Source organism: Perognathus longimembris, chromosome 8 (genome assembly GCF_023159225.1).
Source record: "Perognathus longimembris pacificus isolate PPM17 chromosome 8, ASM2315922v1, whole genome shotgun sequence".
Taxonomy (NCBI): domain Eukaryota; kingdom Metazoa; phylum Chordata; class Mammalia; order Rodentia; family Heteromyidae; genus Perognathus; species Perognathus longimembris.
In genome coordinates, this window is record NC_063168.1 from 14,526,871 (window position 1) to 14,549,879 (window position 23,009).

Sequence of the window (23,009 nt, forward strand, 5' to 3'; positions counted from 1 at the left end):
GGGCTTGTCTTTCTCCCTCTCTTACTTGAATGGCCTGGTTCTCTTCTCCCAACCAAGAATCCCACAATGGGAGCAGACAGACAGATAGCATATCCCCAAACAAACCTGTCCTTTTGTGTGTCTTTGGGACGTAGACAATAATCCATTCCTTTTATCTTTCTTCAGTCTACTCACTTCAGGATCTGGATTCTTAATTTCTTTTTAATTTCTCTCTTGTATGGAAGGGTCAAACTTACAGATTTCTGGAATTTACCTCAGTTTCTCCATTAGCCTCAGTGTCTCACTTTAAGTAAAAAGCAAAATAACACCTCTCCCTCTCTCAAGTTAGCCAAGCTGACAGCTTTGCAGTTAATCACAAACGTTGCTGAAGGTCGTGGACAACTTTGAGGTTTGTCAGCTGTACTGAGTGGCTGTATTAGCCAGAAAGTCTTGCTAACAAAGTTGTTCTATTCTGTTCCCAGTTACCTATGTATGCTTAAGAGTGGAGATTCCGTTTTTGCTGGCATAAATACAGGGTGTTTTCTAAAACTATGTTATTTGAGTTTTAGACGTTTTCTAAGTTATTTCAAAATACAGATTAAAGGAAAAATCAGTAAGGAGATAAGGAAGTGAAAAGGAAAAGATATATCTTGAGCTTTGTAGACAGAGCTTATTAAACAATGTAAAGACAGACTTTGGAAAGAGAATTGACGAAACAGAAGAATGGTTTACTTTAGATAAGAAAGGATTTAGGATGTAACAGTTATCTTAAATGTTTGTTCAAAAGGGAGAAATTAAGACAAACAACAGAAAATTCAATTAAGTAGCAGAGAGTGTAAATAGAAGATGGTATATGTATTGAGTTTTATAAGACAGAGCTTATGAAACAGTTGTTAGTATAAAACTATTGTTATTAATAACTCTTTCCCCCAAATGTACAAGCCACTTAGGACACAAAGCTGGAAAAAACATCAGACAAGCCTGCATCTCTGTGTTTCTTCTTGTGAAAGACCTAGTGGCATCTATAATGCTGTCAATCTTAACTAGTATGCAAGGGAAATAAGAGAATTGTTTAATAAGTTGTTTCAGACTTCTAACATAACTGTTCTTAAGCCTTTTTTAGTGCAGATTTAATCCTCTGTAGCATTCAAGTTCCCGACCAATTGCATAACAGCTATGTCTCAGGCAGCAACCCAGGAGCATGTCGAAGCCATTTTTTTCCTGCCCAAAAGTTTAAGACCTGACTCTGAGAGCATAAGACCCCTACTCCCCTTGTCACCCGCACATCAGCAGGAAATAGCCAGACCAAGACAAAGTTATCCCTTCCCCTTGTTTTTTATGTTTTTCCGGCATCAAGAATACTAGCAAATGACTTAAACTGAAAGCACTTACCTTCCTTTCTTCATGACAGCCATAGCTTAGAACTGTCCTTGCCAACAACCCTTCTGAATCATCTCTCCTCCCCCCTGAACAAATGCACCAGCAGTCTTGGAAGAGTCTGAACCCCTGGCCCCATCTGATGCCCCCAAGGAACACAGATGCTGTTGAAACCTTGAAACTTCCAAGTCAAAATAACATTGCACACACACCCCACCTCCATTTCACTCTGTTTCCATCTGCCCCCCCCTTCACTCTTTTTTCCTAATATTTAAAGAGACCTTAGTTATAAGGGGGTATGCCATTTGCCTTTCAGCCAATGGCTGAAGCAGACTTGGTCTACCTTTTCACTCCAGGGCAGGAAAGTCCATGAGACTTTTATCTCCAATTAACCACTGAAAAGCTGGGCATGAAGCCGAACCATTCAGATGGTAACATACTAGCTTTGAGTGAGAAGTTTTATGGACAGTGCCCAGGACCTGAGTTCAAGTCCCAGGAATGTGTGTGTACACCCACCCACCCACACTTACAATAAACCAAACAAACGAACAATAACAAAAACCCAAAATGAGGGGGTAGGGAAGTTTTAAGATTAACTCCTAAACAGTGTGTGTGCTTTTATGTGTAGGACAATCACTCAAAGTGATTGTTAAAGTGCATATTCTAATTTACATATTTTCATACACTAAGACTTTAGCAATGTCCCCAAACACTAGAATTAGGAACTTTTTGTAGTGGCCTTGCTGCTTTAAGCCATTTTGTGCTTTAATATTATTTTGAAGGATATTATCTAATGGGATGAGGGTGTATAGTGGAGAGACATACCTTGGTTGACCCTCTTTTCAGAGTTGGCCAGCAGAAATTTGAGAGCCTCCTTTGCCATTAAAACTTTTCAAGTAAGCACACTAAAACAAAACCTGTGAAATTAGTTGTGTTTTATCTAACATATCCAACCTATTACATTAACAGATTGCTAGAATAAAAGTTATAACAGTCGTATTTTATTTTATTTGGTACTTCTATATCTTCAGATCCAGTGCACATTTAGAGCACAAGGCAATGCAGACTACCATCCTGAATAACTGAGGCCCAGATTTGATCTGTGTTGTGAGATCTGGGACACGCCCCTTGATCTATCTCCTTACTGTCCACTCTAAAAACGGACTATTCACTAAAGTGCCTTTCCATGAACTTCCTCTGCCTCGCTGAGCTTTTCCTACTGTGCATCGCAAATTCTGCTGAATTTCTGGCCTAGAGTTAGCAGCTGCATCGCAAGGCTCGGCTCCGTGGTACTCACCAGGTCTGACCAGAGCAGCTGCTCCGGAGTAGTCTGCAGAGCAAAGAAAGCAAGGCCTGGCCTCAGAGTAAGAAGTCCGCTCAGGTGAGGTTTCCCGTTGCCTAGCAGCCACCAGGCCCTACAGACGCTCACAGCCCAGCCGCGCGACCGGTCGTCGTCAAGGCAACGTCTCCGCCGTCCGGAGTTCCGGGTCCAGGGCCGCGCCAAGGGATGGCGCCAATCAGCGTTTCCGCGATCTCTGACGTCACTAGTTGCTACAGAGCTAGCCCCAGCCGTGCGTTTCCTGTTCTGTGCTGGAAACTGAGGGGCTGGGCTGGGCTGGGGATGTAGTCTAGGCCTGGCAGGCAAAAGACCTGATTAATTCGGCTTTTCAGCTGGACAGTGGACTGTCCATCTTGGTTCCAATTGATTACAAGGATCTCCTCAGAAGGCTCAAGGCTGACTCCAGTCTTTTTACAAGAACGAAGAATCACAGAAGAGGGGTATGCGCTGTGTAGACCGCTGGAGTCCCACTCTTGGAGTCTCACTCTTGCATCTCTGCACCAATTGCCAACAGTGTCTTCTGGGGCAAGGAACGTGGGCTCTTCTCGTCCTTAAACTCCACCGTGTCCTTCCAATTACTGTTCTTGTATAGCAGGAATCCCTATTATGGGGTCTCCATGCCCTGTTTGCTAAACCCTAGGCTTTGTTCTGACATTTAGTCTGGTTTAGTACAACCCTCAGACGCCCGGCCACTGTTGTTAATGCTGTACACAGGCAACCCATGGAGTCCAGTTTCTTCCTGCAGGTGCCCCATGCGGGGTGGGAGGGGCAGCCATTTCACCTGCTCTGAGGAACTCTTACACCAGATGATGGAGCCTGCTTTTCAATCTCCCTTCCAAAATGATGTCTTTACCCCAGGAACTCATTGTCTTCTTTTGCTCCCTCTTTTTAGCTTGGGATATTCGTTTTTTGCCTTCCATGGGAGTCTTTAAATGAAGAAGAGAAGCAACAATGTTTGGTTTCAGGCATGCATCTACACACACTTACCTAATAGTCTCAAAGATGGAGCTGGAGCAGAAATTCCAGATCATTGAATCCACATCTCCCCCACCATTGGATAAAAAGGAGCTAAAAACCATTGTCTCTGCTGCATACACTTTGAAGGGAATGGGCTTAAAAAATTCACTGTTCTTCTCATTCAAAAGTGAAATATAAAAAACAAACATGAATATGAACTAGATTTTTTTTCCTTTGGGGCTTGAAGTCAGGGCCTAGATGCTGTCCCTGAGCTATTATTATTATTATTATTATTATTATTATTATTATTTTGCCAGTCCTGGGGCTTGGACTCAGGGTTCTGAGCCCTGGCTTCATTTTGCTCAAGGCTAGCAGTCTGCCACTTGAGCCACAGCACCACTTCTGGCCATTTTCTGTTTATGTGGTGCTGAGGAATCGAACCCAGGGCCTCATGTATATGAAGCAAGCACTCTTGCCACTAGGCTATATCCCCAGCCCCTAGATTTTTAAAAAGAAAATAGAAGAGAAAGAAAATAAACAAGGCCACACTAAAGTGACCAGCACAATCATGCTCAGCTTTGTTTACCATAGCCAATATATGAAATCAACCCACATGCCCCCTCAATGGATAAACAGATCAGGAAAACGTGGTATATATACACAATGGAATTCTACTCATCTATCAGAATGATATTGTGTCATTCGTAAGGAAATGGAAAGACTTGGAAAAAATTATATTAAATGAACTAAAGCCAGATCTGAAGAAACATAGGTTGCATGGTTTCCCTCATTTGTGGTAGCTGGAATGTGTCTATAAGTCTACAAGTAAACACACTGAATGATTAAAAATAGATGTATGTATATGTATATATATATATGTGTGTGTGTGTGTACTGGGACAAGATAAATTACACAGGACTCTAGATATTCACACATTGAGGCCAAAGGTGGATCTGCGTAGGAGCAGATCACAAAGGCTCAATAGCTGTGTGCTTATGATCATATAATATTTGACGACATGAACTGCAAGAAAAAGAAACAAGAGAATATTTTAAGTTGCTGTTGTTTTCTTTTCCTTTTACCTTGTTAGTTTGTCTTTGTGGGGGGTAAGGAGGGAACAGGAAAGGTGGAACAAAGGCTGAACAAACACAACAGTGGCACTCCGTAGACATTATGTGGAAAGTGAACTATACACCTGTGGGTAGGGATGAGAGGGAAAAAATGGGGAGTGAAGGAAGGGGGGACATGATTCAAAAAGAGTTGTACTCATTGCCTGATTCATGTAACTGTACCTCTGTATGTCATCTCTACAATAACAATAAAATATTTATTTGTTTTTTGTGGGTTTTTTTTGCCAGTCCTGGTACTTGAACTCAGAGCCTGAGCACTGTCCCTGGCATCTTTTTTGCTCAAGGCTAGCACTCTTCCACTTGAGCCACAGCGCCACTTCCAGCTTTTTCTGTGTATGTGGTGCTGAGGAATCGAACCCAGGGCTTCATGCATGCTAGGCAAGCACTCTACCACTAGGCCACATTCTCAGCCCAACAATTAAATATTTTAAAAAAGAAAAATGAAGGAGGAAGCAGAAGAAAAAAGAAAGAAATGTTGGAATAGTTAAGAAACAAAAGACTAAAAACAAAATTGGAGCAGGGCGCTGGTGGCTCATGCCTGTAATCCTAGCTACTCAGGAGGCTGAGATCTGAGGGCTGTGGTTCAAAGCCAGCCAAGGAAGGAAAGTCCTGGAGACTTTTATCTCCAATTAATCATCAGCAAACAAGAAGTGGCACTGTGGCCAAAGTGGTTAAAGCACTAGTCTGGAGCTGAAGAGTTCAGGGACAGCACTCAGGCCCAGAGTTCAAGCCCCATGACCAACCAAAAAAAATTGGGGGTATAGAGACTATAAAAACAACTAACGTGAAAAAAAGAAATATATTGGGGAATTGCACAATACAGAAACCAAAATTAACAGAATGGGTGGAGGTACTGATATTCTATGGCCGGGTGAAGTTCGACAGTCTTATGCAAGGTCAGAAAAGCCAGACACAAAAGGTCATATATATGGAATGATTTAACTTACACAAAATATCCAGAACAGGCACATTCACAGAACTATAAAGCCGATTAGTGGTTGCTGAGGTCTTGGAAGAGGGAAGGAAAATATCTACGCTATAGTATCTGGTTGTGGTATGTTCTTTGGGAAGCACAGAAATTCTGGACCAATTGTTTTGTGAATTGATTGGTGGTCATGTGGAAACTTAGACAGTGGCCTTCCATCCTCTGGAAGGGCCTTCCAGCACACAGCAGACACAGCCCCAAATTCACATCCATTATTTTGGTGTCTACATAAGTATACAAGTTGTCAAAACTTCCATGTGTTATATATCTTAGAGTGTGTCTTATTACATGTATCCATAAAATGATTAAGATGCTCTTTCTCGTGCCAGGTGCCGGTGGTTCACACCTGTCATCCTAGCTACTCAGGAAGCTGGAATCAGAGGATTGTCATTGGAATCCAGCCCAGGCAGGGAAGTCTTTAAGATTCTTATATCCAATTAAGCATCAAAAAGCCAGAGGTGGGGCTGTGGCTCAAATGGTAGGCTAGTCTTGAGCAACAAAAACTTAGGGATAGTGCTCAGACCCTGGGTTCAAGCTTAGAACTGGCACACAAAAAAAAGAGAGAAAGGAAAAATTCTAGTATTATGTTTTTAAACCAAAGATGGAGTTTTCTATTCATTTGGATTCCCAGGCTGCAAGGCAGACCTACTAAATTAGAATCTCCAGAGTTGGTGTCCAGGAGAAACATATGTGGAAGTCTTTACAAGTGATTCCGGTGCACATCTCTGGCTAAGAACCCCATCGGCAGGTGAAAGCATGGAAAGATTGTAAATTGAATGAAGTAGTGACACCATAAAAGCTTTGCATAACATGGTTGTATTTTTATAAGCTTTTCCATGTATTTAAAAAGCGACAAGTCACTACCTTAACACTGAGGAAAATCAAATATTTTTTAAAAGTTAACACCAGAAAACATAAGAAAGCACAAATGTTGCAGAGGCCTGGAAGGGTCGGGGAAACAGAGGTGGAAAATTTCATCTGGGATAAAATGGGATATTGCCCATTCCATGTCGGTGGAAGGAAGATGGCAGTGCATTGGGAAATGGGAAGTGCTGGGCCAGATTTATTCAATGTCACATTTGAAACAGGCAATGCAGTCAGCTGTTAAGGAGGATGCAAGCATGACTGGCATGAGGGATGGGTGACTTACTCTCAGCCTTGAATTTCCACAGTTGAATTTCAGCTTCTATGAAGTTCTTCAAATTGTCCTGATGTTTGCATGTGCATATGTCTTTCCCTGTAGCTTTGATCAGTTAAAGGAGTCTGTGGTCTTCTATTCCTCTGAATTGAGAACTGTTCTTATTTAGCAGTCCTGCAGGCTCTAACTACTGACATAGAAATCCTCTCCTCCCCTCTCCTCTCCTCGCCCCTCCCTCCCTCCCTTCCTTCCTTCCTTTCCTGCTGGTTCTGGGGTTTGAACTTAGGTCCTGGATGCTGTCCCTGAAGTCCTCCCCCTACCCCCAAAGCTAGAGCTCTACCATTTGAGCCACAGCTCCATTTCTAGCTTTTTGAGTAGTTAATTGGAGATAAAGTCTTACAGACCTTTCTGTCTAGGATTGGCTTCAAGCTGTGACTCTCACATCTCAGCCTCCTGAGTAGCTAGAATTACAGGAACCACTAGCATCTGCCTTACGTAAGATTTTGAGGAGCTGCTCAACTGTCTAGGGTTTATGATAGTTTTTTGTTACTTTATCGCCATCTTGTGGTCGAATGCATGTACTGCCAAACAAAGTAGGCAATTTCCAAGGAACTTAACCATTAATATCTCCCAATTATGAAAGTTAATAACTATTCAAATTTTCCTTCAAATTTTTGATCCAGTGTGAATATGGTTGAGTGAGAAACTCAGGCCAAGACTAGATACTAACTGTCCAGGAATCATAAATCTTTTGGAAAGAGAAGTTTCCTCTAAAGCAGTCTGAGTACCTCTGGAATAGTGATTTGCTAGTCAGCCTGTGATTCGTGAGCAAGCACTTTCCTTGGAGCTCGGCAGAAAAGTAGAATGTCAGGTTCTGCTCAAGCTTCCTTTATCAGTCTGTATTGTATTTCCCAAATGGTCCATTGCACGTTGAACTTGAGAAATACTGTTACAGTGAACACATGGGTATTGAGGGTAGGTCTGCTGTATATATAAGGTGGGAAGTGAGCTTCTTGTCTCCAGTGGCTTCCTGTTACAAGAAATGTGTTATTTTTGTGCTACTGTTGGATTGCTAATTATTTTTTTAAATCTATTTTTGGTAGAGTCAAGATCTACTTGTTTTGGTCAATTCTACAAACTTTTTTTCCATCATCTGTTTAAAAGTACTTGAGAGACAGGCACTGGAGGCTCATGCCTGTAGGTCCAAGCTATTTAGGAGACTGAGATCTAAGGATCATGATTCAAAGCCAGCCTGGATAGGAAAGTTCATGAAACTTTATTTCTAATTAATTACTAAAAAAAAAAAAAAGCCAGAATTGGAGCTGTGGCTCAAGTGGTAGAGCACAAGGCTTTGAACAGAAAAGTTAGGGAAAACACCCAGGCCTGAGTTCAAGCCCAAGGACTGGCACAGAGATAAACAAACAAACAAACGAATGAATGAATGAATGATTTAGCTACTTGGGTGACAGATCAGAAGATTATGGCTCAGTGCTAGCCTGGACAAAATTTTTTTTAAAAGTTCTTGAGTCTCCAGCGTGACCAATGGCTGATGTGGTGGTATGAACCTGTCATCTAATTGTTGCTGGGAAGTACAAACAGGAACAAAGTCCTGGTAGTGGGGGGGGGGGGGGGGTGCGGCAGGACCGGGAGAAAGTAAGACCTTATCTCCAAAATAACCAACACAAAAAGAGCTGGTGGAGCAGCTCAACTGCAGCTCAAGTGGTAGAGTACTTGCTTACTGAGCGGCAAACCTTCATATTACTACTAGAAGAAAACTTCACAAACCTCTGCTGTGTGTGTGTGTGTGTAATAAACCATATTGTAAATACAGAAAATAGTCATCCATTCAAGACAAGTTAGCATTCTGAATGTAGTAGAGTAACTTTTCTAGGAAACTTCACATTGTTAACTCTTGTCTCTGTCATGGTTTTGTAATCTGTAATTTTTTTTTTATCCTGAAACAATGGAAGAGGTAACAATACCTGAATGACTCTAGAAATTTTGCTTTCAAATAGTAATGTAGTGACACCCAGTGGACAATAGTAGGAAGTGCTGAGAATTACATACAAAAAGGCACTTTTATTTGAATAAAAGGTGTTCAAGAAGATTATTCCTATAGATATTAGGGCAATATGGTACTTTGAATATGAAAACTTACATTCATCTTTTCTTAAAACCTCACTGAAAAAGATTTATTTGATTGCCTCTCCCATTCTAATTTCTATGAGTTGATAATTTAAAGGAAAATCTTTTAGGTTGAGTATGCTGGTACACACCTGTAATCCCAACCATCAGGCTTTTTTGGGGGGGTGGGGTCATTGTTGTTGGAGCATTCACAATCCAAATGGGATCCTTCCCACAGAGTGGCCTGACATAGTTTTAATAACATGACACTTATGAGCAAACCAAATGGGTTGGTTATCCCAGACTCAAAAATGTTAGCAGTGAGCCTCCACCTTCCAGGCTGAAAGGCTGAGGAATGCTTTTCTTCTGACCCACATAGAAGGAAAGATCAAAATGAATGCAAGGATAGCAGAGTTGGTTTTTTTTGTTTTTTGTTTTTACAACCAAAATGCTTAGCCAGATCTACCTTGTGTGTTTCACAGGAGTGTTTGGTGCTTCTGGTAGTGATGATCTGTCTGCTCACTTGTCTGTCTGTCTCTCTGAAATGAGCAAACAACTAAGGATTGCTAGACAATTCAAGGAAACTCTTTAATACAAAGACAAAAATGGAAACTATCCAACAGGACAAACAACTGGTGGGAAAGCACATGATTCAAGCTGCAATGATCAGTCTTTCTCTTAAAAAGATGATCTTAGAGAAGAAATCCTCTCTTCCTAGGGAACCACAACCATCAGGCTCATAGTCAAGAAATTTTAAAAATTTCAGTCTTGATTTTATCAGAACCTTTGGGGTATAGTTAATGTAGTTCATGAATATCTGCATTAATTTTTTTTTCTTTTTGGCCAGTTCTGGGCCTTGGACTCAGGGCCTGAGCACTGTCCCTGGCTTCTTTTTGCTCAAGGCTAGCACTCTGCCACTTGAGCCACAGCGCCACTTCTGGCCGTTTTCTGTATATGTGGTGCTGGGGAATTGAACCCAGGGCCTCATGTATATGAGGCAAGTACTCTTGCCACTAGGCCATATTCCCAGCCCCTGAATTAATTTTTTTAAAAGATCAAATAAATAATATAATGCTGCACCTTAAGTAAGTACTTAGGATAGCAAGAACCCCAAAGCAAGTCAAACTAAATATTGGAATACCTAGAAAAATAAATTTTTATAAGCCAATGATCTATCAAAATCAAACCATTTAGATCAAACAATCCAAACAAATTGGTAACAAGTAGTGAAACTGAAGTCTTACAACAAAATAAAGTTCAGGACCAGATGGATTTATTGCTGAATTCTACCAAACTTTAAAGAACTAATAACTACACTTCACAAACAGTCCATAACATAGGAAGGAATACTTCCCAATTCATTCTATAAGCCAGTATACCCTGATATCAAAACCCGATTGAGACAAAAATTATAGACCAATTATTTAATGGACATAGACAGTAAAATACGCAGTAGAATACTCAGTTAAAAAAAAAAACTGAATTCAAGGTTACAAAAAGAGATGATATAGGTGGATGCTAATGGCTCCTGCCTATAATCTGAAAATGAGAGGATTGGAGTGTGAGGCCAGTCTGGACAAAAGAGCCCACAAATCCCTTCTCACTCATAGCTGGGCACAGGGGCGTGTGCTTGTCGTGCCTCAAGCTACCTGCCAATCTGAGATTGGGAGGATTATGGGTCCAGGCCAGTATTGGCAGCAAGGTCTGTAAGGCTGTACCTCTACAGAGGGAAGTTGGATGATGGCATGTAAATGTGATCCCAGGCTGGGAATGTGGCTTAGTGGTAGAGCACTTGCCTAGCATGCATGAAGCCCTGGGTTCATACTCAGCACCGCATACACAGAAAAAAAAACAGAAGTGGCGCTGTGGCTCAAGAGGTAGCCAGGAGGCAGTGTTCAGGCCCTGAGTCAAAGCCCTAGGACTGGCAAATTAAAAAAAAAAGTGACCCCAGCAATAATGAAGCCTAAAATATTTGGGTAGCATCTTAAGCAATTCTACAGGCAAGAAGTGAGACAATGTCCTAAAATAACCAGTAAAAAAGGTGCTACAAGCCAAGGAGAGGAGTCTCAGATAAACTCAGGCCTGTACACACCTTGACCTTGGATTTACAGTTTACAGAAGAACAATGAAATAAATTTCAGACTTTTAAGTTTTTAAAAAGGTGCTAGAAGCATCCCTCATCAGTAGAATGCTTGCTTGACAAGCAGCAGAAATAGATTCAAGCACCTGGATTTGAGAACTGAGTTTATGCAGATTTCTCATCTGGCCCAGGTAAGAAACAAACATTGCCATTGGTGGATGAACTCCAGTACTTCCTTGATTGAACTTGCCACCGGATGCAGGTAAGGGTCAGTGAAGTTTTCCTTTAAAAGTAGGGGAGGGGCCTGGGAATATGGCCAAATGGTAAAGTGCTCGCCTCGTATACATGAAGCCCTGGGTTCGATTCCTCAGCACCACATATATAGAAAAAGCCAGAAGTAGCGCTGTGGCTCAAGTGGTAGAGTGCTAGCCTTGAGCAAAAAGAAGCCAGGGACAATGCCCGGGCCCTGAGTCCAAGCCCCAGGACTGGCGAAAACAAAAACGTAGGGGAGTCTCCATTTAGAGTCTTTGACTTCCATCACCAAATAAGAATTTCTGGACACATCACAATGGTAAGAAAATTTGGTGGCACTTTATTGAGTAAGTAAGCAAGCAGACAAGCAGACAAAGGCAGACAGACAAGCAGGAAGGCAGGGCACACTCTTACAGAGTGTGTGTGCTCTCAAAGGGAGACAGACACACAGGTCCTTGGCTGTTAGGGGTTTTTATATGATGAAGGTCTGACTTCATAGTTATGCAAAAAGGGGGTCTGACTTCATAGTTAGGCAAAGATAGGTATTTTATCTTTGCTCTAATGGCTCCTGGTATTACTTTCTGAGTTTCTGGATGTTTGAACACTCTTTCCAAGTAAGAATACATCCTGCCATAAAACAGATCTTTATCCTTGACATAAAGAAGGTGCCTTGTTGTGTGCATTTGGGGTAGGAGGTTGCTTAAGTTTCAGGGAAGCATTTTCTTAAGAAGACATACATCTTATCAAACAACTGATCATTTTTGGAGTGAGAAATGCATCTCTTAGGAAGGAATGCATCCTTCTATGTTTCTAAATACCATATTTCTGGGTTGCTTTCACCAGACTTCATTTGCCCTAGTCTATCCTGCCTCATTTCCCCCAGGTGACTTTGGTCCCTTAATCTTAAGGGAAGTAGATGAATGAATATCTCCTGTATTTTCTGGAAGCTTGCTGTACTTCATTTTCCCTTGTCTATCCTGCTTCAAACTCACAACTAAAATATTTTCCTCATGCTAAAGGTGTTAGTAGGAAACAGAGCTCCAAGAAGCTTATCTCTGCACCCTGCCACCCACTGTGTCTGTCCCCACTTCAAATCTGCACCTAGCGATTGCCCATCCTAAACCAAGTTTGGATCAGGGTAGCATTCATGGCCCTAGATTTGAGTGCCTTCTGTGATAGACAAAATATTTCCCAGCAATGTTTATGCCCTAAGCCTAGAGCCTACACAATAAAATTGTTAGCTTTAAAGTCACAAAATTTGTGGTGATTTGTTACTGGCCACCATGCAGAACTAATATCTCCATCTTTGGATATACACACCAGTTCTTAATTTTCTTTGCACACTTTTATAATCACATCTGAATTATGTTCTTTTGATGTCTAAGAACCAACTACCCAATTAATATTTCCTAAATCAGGCTGAAGTCTTTAGGGTTGTGCCAGGAGACAAAAGGCAGAATCCTTTAGAGAAGACAGCTTTGAGCTACACAAGGGTGTCCTGTTTGTCCCTAGGGGTGTACTCTTTACTCTTTGCAGTTTTCTTCATAGATTTGGTACCAGGTCCAGAAACTATAGTCAGTAGCTCAGCAATAAGCTATGTGTATTGACTTCATTTCTCTTGCTACCCCAGGAGAGATGTCTGCCCTTGCTATTTGGGTCCTTCTGTCAGTAGGTTGGTCTAAAAGTTTGAGAAATTCAACAAGGTTTCACTAAGAACGGGGCTTTAGGCCCCTAATTCACGGCCAGCAACATTTGTTGAGCATCTACAAATGCTTGGGATTTAAAAATAAATCTTTCCTACATTGTCTATGACTTTAATATCCGAAAAATATTTTGAGTTTTTTTCTCCTTCGACCAAAGATCAGAGATGGCAGCTTAATGGCTTGGCAGAAGGTTTTGTCCTCCATGAACACAATAGGAGCACAGTCTCTGTGTGGCTATGGGCATGGATAATACTGCAGGTATTCAAGCTGTAGCGATCGGAGAGAGCAAAGTCTGAATTCTTCACAGATTCATAGTCCACTTCTAACGGTTATGCATCTAGCACATTCTTTTATCTAGTTGAATTTTAATGCACATTTGAGCCTTAAAATAGTTCTAGATCATAATGAGGGGCGGAAATCTCTGTTGCCATTTGACAGATGGGAACAAGTGGTGAATTGAATGCAGAGAAAGAAATTATACCTTTTGAAGTCTTAATTCCAGGACCCAAATCCCAGGGTCTTTTGACTCCCCAGATCATAATTGCCATTTCTGTTTATACTAAATGAGTAAGAAAGAAAAATAATAAAAACTACAGTGAAGCTAAGCTATATGTTGTCAAACCCATCGCCTGGCTTGGTTTTGGCTCCTTTAGCATCCTGAACCGGAATCTATCTCTAGGCATCAGAGACCCTCCTTTGCGCACCACTTTAACCTGCCATTGAGCACTGGTCTAGACACACAGGTACTACTGGATACCTGTTGAATGACCCAGTGATTAATGGGTTCTATTGACCAAGCCCCTAAACCACTGAGACCAGAGAACACTGCAGTATTTTATGGGATAGGTCTGCCTGGGCATCATTGTTTCTGGTCTGCTCAATGTTTTGTTCTTTGCATTTACAGTGAACACACATGTCTCCTTTCTTGCCCTGGGAAAGATAAATAGTCTCTTTGACTTGGAAGATTGCCAGGTCAATAAAGGAAGCAAGGCAGTTAGCTATTAACCAGCAGGCAAGAACTATCTGCCACTTATCACACTGTAGGCATTTCCCCTGGAGGTTCTTCCTTGATTTCCCCTGAGCTGAGTACCAATGAGGCAGACAAAGCCTTGGGTAATCCCTGAGTCCCTGTCCTGACTCCCCTTCTCCAGCCAGATCCAGGGACAGCAGGTTACAGCAACCACCAGACAGTTCAAGGGGGAAAAATTACTGCCAGGCCGTCAGTCTGTGGGCCAACAGATGAGTGTAGAGAGGAGGAATCTCAAGAAAGGGATGCTTATTTTTTTTTTATAAACTTACTTTTATTATTATTATCTCAGAGTAGTTGTGCAAAGGAGTTGCCATGTAACAAAGCAGTTTATGAACACAGTATATTTTTATATGACTATATTTTTATACAAAATTATACACACATGATTATAAAATTGTGTTTACATACACTTCAGTATTCCAATCACAAAAGAATTTTCAGGTCTAGCTCATAAAGTTTATGTAATCTTTTTTTTTCAAATTTTTATTATCAAACTGATGTACAGAGAGGTTACAATTTCATACATTAGGCATTGGATACATTACTTGTAATGTTTGTTACCTCGTCCCTCCTACCCCCCCCACCCTCCTCCCCTTTCCCTTTCCCCCCATGAGGTGTTCAGTTCACTTACACCAAACAGTTTTGCATGAATTGCTTTTGTAGTTGTTTTTCTTTTTTTACCCTGTGTCTCTCAATTTTGGTATTCCCTTTCAATTTCCTAGTTCTAATACCAGTATACATAGTTTCCAATATACTCAGATAAGATTACAGAGATAGTGTAGGTACAACCACAGGAAGGTGATACAAGAACATCATCAATAATAGAAGCTACAGATACGCATGGGACGTTGAAAGTAGTTACAACTGTGATATAACAATCGTTTCCATAACATGGAGTTCATTTCACTTAGCATCATCTTATGTGATCATAAGCGTATAGTTATTGGGCTCTTGTGATCCTCTGCTGTGACTTGCCTAAACCTGTACTAATTATTCCCAATAAGGGAGACCATAGAGTCCATGTTTCTTTGGGTCTGGCTCACTTCACTTAGTATAATTTTTTCCAAGTCCTTCCATTTCCTTACAAATGGGGCAATGTCATTCTTTCTGATAGAGGCATAAAATTCCATTGTGTATATGTACCACATTTTCCTGATCCATTCGTCTACTGAGGGGCATCTGGGTTGGTTCCAGATTCTCGCTATGACAAATTGTGCTGCGATGAACATAGTTGTGCTGGTGGCTTTACTGTGATTTTGTTTGTGTTCTTTTGGATAGATACCCAAGAGTGGGGCTGCTGGGCCATAGGGGAGTTCTATATTTAGGAACACAGTATATTTTGATCAATGTCACTCACCCCTTTCAACTTTCTCACCCATCCTTCTCCCTCCCATCTTTTCCCTCACTTTTCTGAATTTTTCTAGGATATATGTTGGGTTCTATTCTCCCCTTCTTCTCTTCATCTACCCCTTTTCTCTTGACCCTACCCCATCCCTTTCCAGTCCTCATTTCCTGGTGGGTTTTTTTCCCCTGAAATTTGATTTTTCCTTTATAAGGAATTCTACTACTATTTGGCACCACTGACAGCAAATCCCCAACCTTATTTTCCATTGGCAGCCTCTCAGCGCATTGGGGTCCGTACATTTTAAACATAAAGATATAGAGTTGTGAAAGTGGAAGATAAATTTGAGAAAGATTGAGTAACATATGGGTAATGTAAAGGATAAAGTTCAGGAAAGGAGGTAGAAAAGGCAGCTTCATTTAAAATCAAACAAGGGATGGGGCTCACAGTTAAAATGAAGCATTTCCCAATTTCTCACACAAAGCTGATACAATTATGGGAAAATCACAGTTTTAACTTCTTCCACATAAAGCAAAAACCAAAAACAACCTTAGCATCCCAAGCATTTATTGTACAGTCACTGAAGATTTTATTTTGGGGAATGATACCATGTAATTCAAGCTGGCCTTAAATTTATGATCCTCCTGCTTTCGTCTCTGAGTGCTGAGATTACAGGCTTGCACAACGATGTCTGGTTTGTGATTTAAAAATTTGAAACAAGAAGATACATCAAATAATTTAAAGCGTTTGTTTCTATCCTGTTTCTGAAGACATGGTGATAGAATTAGGTCAGATTCTGGGCTTGTTCTTTGAGCCAGCAAAGTGTGACTGAAATATTTCCAAGCTCCATAGTCAAACAAGGATGAGTGGCGAGGGCTGATAAAGTGTGGTGTGGGGGTAGGGTGGGGGTCGGGTTGGTAGGGAGGGTAGAAGATCTGACAGAGGTTATTTATTCCAAGGGGCAGACCAATGTGCTTTAGTCATGGAGGCAAACGGCTGGGTTGAACAGAGGTAGGAATTTAATTGGCTTGCCAGGATAGAAATCTTCAACACTGAGGAAACAGAAATATCTCCTGGGACAGGAAGGTGTGTTTACAGCAGCATGAAACACAGCCGTGCATGATCTTATTCTATCCTGCTTATATGTGCTATCTCTATCTGTCTTGCCTCAGCTCTTATTTTAGCAAGACCAAGAAAACAGTTTGGGGATTGAAGCATGGCTCAATTGGTAGAGCACGAGCCAATGAGGAAAGGCATCAACTACCAGAGTTCAAGTCCTGATCTTGGACCTGAAAAACAACAACAACAACAACAACAACAAAAACACAAGAGAGGAAACTGTTGTTTACTGGACATTCAGGTAGGCCTCGAACCCAACACTCAGTCAATTAGGCTAGGAGTCTTTATTCAGCTGTGCAGCATCTGTCCTCCATCTGGATAGAGAAGAGCAGAGCTGAGCTTCAGTAGAACCGGGTTTTTAAAGGTAAAAGCTTTATGTTCCACGCACAGGTGTTCATGTGCCATACGCAGGTGTCAGGCAAATTTTGTTTAAGCAAGCAGTTTACAGAAGCTGGATTTGGCAATTAGGCTAGCAGGACATTAACGTTTACTTCTGTTATTCTGTTTTCCAGATCAGCATCTAATAGTAATTTCCTCATTTTGCAACTTAACTCCGCTCTTTCTAAACATCACAATGGAGGGATTGCTTATCTTGTAACCTTTGTTCTTTTGGGCTAGCAGGGACAAGTTCATGGCTCCAACTGCCAATTTTTTTTCCCTTAATTTGAGAGGGGGTCTCACACTCAAGCTGCTTTTGGCTTACTTGGGATAGCTCAGCCTCTTTAGCTAGGAGTAATGGTGAATTTTCTTGGTGTGGATGTCTCAGAAACACCTAGGTCCCAGAGGGTGCTACAAGTTACTTCGTTCCTGTCCCAGCAGGTCTTCTTTCACTCCACAAGAGTCAGCCCAGACTGGGAACTCAAAGGCAGGATCTGGTCTCCTTTCCTTGTTTCACTATTTTTCCTTATTTATTTTCCACCTTTCTACCCTCCCCAGAGCCTTACGTGCAATCTATCTTGCTTCTATTCTTTGTTTCAGTCCACTGAAACTTATTTCAGGCTTCATTCTGGAAGGGCAAGGTGAATAGGTTAATAAGTTAATTCTTAGTTCTTGTGCCTACATACAATCATTATTATCATGTGCAGATATTGATAATAGTCACAGATAAATTCACTTTATTAGCAACCCTTCATTTCCATTAGATATTAGGACAGAGAAAAGTAAAGGAGGGCAGAGGGACAGTGAACCCTACTGTGCCATTCCCACAGTAATTTAACTGCTTCTTATACCTTAACCCATCTCTCCATGTAATCTGTAAGCAGGAACTGAATTTATACCTTCTCTTGATTTCTTCAAAGCATCTATCAGAACCGGGAACAGACAATAGAATTATACAATTTATATAAAACAAGAATCTTGGTGAGATTATTTAAGCCACTGTTTTCAAGTCTAGTGGCACACTTGAATAACTGAATCATTTTAGTTGGAAAAAATAAGGGCTCTCTAGAGACGTCTATGTCTTTTTTTTTTTAAGAGCATGGCTCAAGTGTTTTGTTTTTTTATTTTTAATACTTTTATTTATTTATTTATTTTTGCCAGTCCTGGGCCTTAAACTCAGGGCCTGAGCACTGTCCCTGGCTTCTTTTTGCTCAAGGCTAGCACTCTACCACTTGAGCCACAGCACCACTTCCGGCCTTTTCTATTTATGTGGTGCTGAGGAATCGAGCCTAGGGCTTCATGTATATGAGGCAAGCACTCTTTCCACTAGGCCATATTCCCAGCCAGGGACGTCTATGTCTTAATCCTTAGGACCTGTGACTATACTGTCTTCCATGACAGAAAGGGCTTTTCTGATGTGACTGCACTTAAGGACCTTGAGGTTACCCAGGTGGGATGGACGGTCAGAGGGAGCTGTGTCTGCAGAGGAATGCTGACAGTGATGTGATGTTGCTGTCTTTAAAGATGGGGAAAGCTACCACAGGCCAAGAATGTGTGCAGCCTCCAGAAGCTGGAAAGAGGCATCTTCCCTCTATAGCTTCCAGTAGAGAAGATAACACTTAACACTGCCCATGTTTTGATTTTAAACCTGTCAAACTTTTAACCTCTAGAAATGTAATGTGCTTTCACAGTCCACTGTTTGTGCTCATTTGTGTTCCTCTGTCCATTTGTATTATGTTAGTCAAATTTCCTTCATGGTGAAATAATCAAATTAAAATGAGGAAAGGTTTATTTTTTGGATATCTACTGATGATTTTTATTTTATTTTTTTAATTAATTTTTTTTGACATGGTGATGTACTGAGGGGGCACAGTTACATAATAAGCTAGTGAGTACATTTCTTGTCTTATTTGTTACAGGCAAGGTGTATTTTGATATACAGTTTTAGGGGTTTTGGTCCATGGAGAGTTAGTTCTATTCTTTTGGGACTGTGTGGAGGCAGCACCCAGCGATAGGAGCATGTGGCAGAGGAAGCTGCTAGGGCAGCTAGAAAGCAAGGGAGAAGAGGCCCCTGTCCCAACAGCTCCTTCAAAGGCATCCCTTACCTCATATCCGTCATCTACAGAGAACTCAAAAAACTAAGCCCCTCCAAGTCCAGTAAACCAATTAGGAAATGGGCAAAGGAGCTCAAGATAGACTTCACAAGAGAAGAGATAAAAATGGCAAAGAAACATCTGAGGAAATGTTCAACATCCTTGGCAGTAAAGGAAATGCAAATAAGAACAACCCTGAGATACCACCTCACCCCAGTTAGAATGGCCTATACTCTGAACTCAGGCAACAACAAATGCTGGAGGGGGTGCGGGGAAAGAGGAACCCTTCTCCATTGTTGGTGGTAGAGCAAATTAGTACAACTACTTTGGAGAACAGTATGGAGGTTTCTCAAAAAGCTCAACATAGACTTATCCTATGACCCAGCCGTACCACTCCTAGGCATCTATCCTGAACAGCAGGTCCCAAGATATCAAAAAGACATCTGCACTTTCATGTTTACCGCTGCACAATTCACAATAGCCAAAATATGGAAACAACCCAGATGCCCCTCCACAGATGAATGGATCAAAAAAATATGGTACCTATACACAATGGAATACTACATAGCGATTAGAAATGGTAAAATATTGATATTTGCAGGGAAATGGTCAGAACTTGAACAAATAATTTTTTTTTTTTTTTTTTTTGGCCAGTCCTAGGTGGTGAATCAGGGCCTGAACACCGTCCCTGGCTTCTTTTTTGCTCAAGGCTAGCACTCTGCCACTTGAGCCACAGCGCCACTTCTGGCCATTTTCTGTATATGTGGTGCTGAGGAATCGAACCCAGGGCCTCATGTATACGAGGCAAGCACTCTTGCCACTAGGCCATATTCCCAGCCCACAAATAATGTTGAGTGAGACAAACCTAGAACACAGTAAACAAAGGGGCATGATCTCCTTGATATATGACTGTTAAGGTGGGGGGGAGGGGGAGACTGTAGAGACCAGATCTGTGAAACCAAAAACTTCTTGTCAAATGGTATTTCCCACAGGTTTGGGTCAGTGACCCTACATTATGTAACTAAAACCAAACAACTACTCAACATCTAAAAGTCAAAAACAGACCTCTCAGTGGATCACAATAGCTCAAAAGCTATGTATGTATGTTCATATAAGACAAGGATAAGCAAACTCTATTGTTGACGTTACATTTAAAGTCCTAGGTAAATTTCCTTTGGCGTAGGCCACGTGGCTACTGTATATGTTCTTGGTACACTGTGTATTGTATATATGTCTACCTGACCTAGGGAAGGGAAAGAAAAACAGGGTGTAAGATATCACAAGAAATGTACACACTGCCCTATTATGTAACTGTACCCCTTTTGCACAACTCCTAGTCAAAAAATTTTTAAATTAATAAATAAATTTTAAAAAAGGCATCCCTTAGTAGAGTTTCCATCTCTACAGGTTCTACCTCTTCCTAAAGGTTCTACCATATCCCCAGTAGCACAACAGGCTGGGGATTAAGCCTTCAACACTTGGGCCTTTGTGTAACTATCGAAGTTTAACAGTATGAATCTAAATGGCTCTAAATAGTGGCTTTGTTTGTCTTTCCTTAAGATGTAGGGGATGTTATGAGGTTTTCTTCCATGCTTTGGCACTGGTTCTCAGAATAAAATGGGATGTACTCAGAGTTAAATAAAACATGTTGACCTCACTGCTGTGTGTTTACCTCCCATTTGTCTAAAACCTGTTTTTAACTGTCTCCTCCTGGGTACCTGGATCCTGCTGACAGGAAATAAAGTTCCCATAATAAAACTGTGCTTTCTGAGCACAATGATTGCCTATGATGACAGCAAATTGACTGCAGAGCCTAGTGTGTCATTGAGAGCTAAAACCTACCAGGTCTTGGTAAGTCACTTACAAGAGTTGGCTCCTTAGTAGTTGCTGGAATAAATATAGCTGTGAATTTTGAGTTGCTGCCTGTCCTGAGTAAGATGGTTGGACTAGACAGATTCTCCAGGAAAACAAAGCTTTCTCAGCTTCCTATAGAAGGGAACACCTCTCTCTCTCTCTCTCTCTCTCTCTCTCTCTCTCTCTCTCTCTCTCTCTCTCTCTCTCTCCCTCCCTCCTTAACAGGTTGTAATGTTCTATTATAATATTAAGTAGTTTGATACATTTAGTGCCTGTCTGTTTTTCAACTATTTCACTTGGAAGCATTACTTAAGGTAATCAGATCAGAAAAGATGAGCTGAGACTTCCATCAGTCAGAAAGTATACAAACTGCTTTGTGGGTGTTTTGCTTTTTCTATTTTTAATAGTGACTCCTAGGAGTTGATATTCTGATCCATAATTTATTTACAGTAAAAGTCATATAGGAGAAATTCCCTCCCAAGTTAAATGTGTGGAAATGTGTATGTAGTGGAGCTTGTTCCCTTGTCGAGCAAAAGAAGTCTATGGCATAGCATAGGTAGTGGCTGGTTCCACAGTTTGGCTATTATAATTAGTGAAGGATAGAAATAGATTGCATCTCTACTAGGCAAAAATTAGTAAATTATCACAGAGAATCTCAAGGCCTGGGCCCTCCATCATAAAGCAAAACTACCAACTACTGTTTCTAGTTATAGAAATTATGTATTCGTCTTGGAAAAACTTGGAAGATACTAAAAGGATACACTAGAAAGTAGAAATTATCTGTAAATATTTAAAAATATTACTTTTGTATTATATCAATGTTTTCTGTTACTGTAACAAATTATAAGTTGACATAATCAATTTGTAAAGAAAAAAGGTTTAAACTGGCTTCTAGTTTTAGAGGTTTTAATTTATCATTGATTGTTTCTGTTATTTTCAGCCTGTGGTAGCATGTCATGTAAAGTAGCATGTAGAAAAGAAAACTTGTTTACTCCTCCAGGAAGTGAAAGCGAGCAAGAGAAAGAGAAGGGATGAGGTAACACTATTTTCTTCAAAAGTGTACTTTTTTCCCTCTATAATATTGAAGACTGAACTCAGGGCTTTGAGCTTGCCTAGAGGCAATTACTTTTCTATTTGAGCCAGTCATTTTGCTTTGCAAATTTTGTTTGCCTATAGGGTCTCATGATTTTGTCTTATCTAGCCTTGGACTATGTTTCTTCTACCTCTCCCTCCTGAACCCTGGGATTATGGGTATACATCACAATGACTGGCATTGTGTGTGTTTGTGTGTATATGTATGTGTGTTATTAGGGCTGAATTTAGGGGCTTACCTGACTTGTTTTGGAGATAGAGTGTCACTAACTTTTGTCAAGGCTGGCCTCAAATTATTCTAGATCCTAATGGTAGCATGTATTAACTAGGAAACCAAGTCAAACACAGATGTATCCTAGTGAGGAATGAAATAACTCTTTGGTGAGGTTATCTGACAATGTTCCAAAGTGACAGTGACAGGGTATGCTTTCTAGTCCATCACCTTAACCACGTGGCCATGACTACAGGGTATGCTTTCTTTTGAATCCAAGAAGACCCATCATTTATGTTAAGTAATAAACACTTGGCAAAGCCCAAGACTCTCACTTCAGCCACAAGTATATAAAGCCCCAATGAGAAAGCAACTTTCATATTCTGAGCCATAAACATACTGAACAAGGTGAGTGATGGAGCCTGAACCAGGACCTCCACAACTTGGTATCCTTTGGAGATGTTTTCCATGGCATCTTTTGTCCTTCAGGAACAAGGGTCTTTCTTTTCCAATCTGGAGTTCTTTCTCAGCTTCCCAAGAACTCTCGACTTTCCAAAGCTTACCTTTCTTTTTAGGACTGCCTAATGGGACTCATATCCCTTCCCGTTTGTTTCCCCTTTCTTGAGGCTACAGAGTAAGTCACAATGTCTTCACCTATATTCTAAGGACTCAAACACCCTTGCTCTCTCCTGGTATTTTTCTAGAATTTTGAACATGTATCACTGACTTGTGTGGAGATACTATCAATCTTTGTTAAAATGGAAACATCATTTTGGAGGGGCTAACTATAAACTGAGAGCAAAGTTCTTGAACTAGACCAAAATCC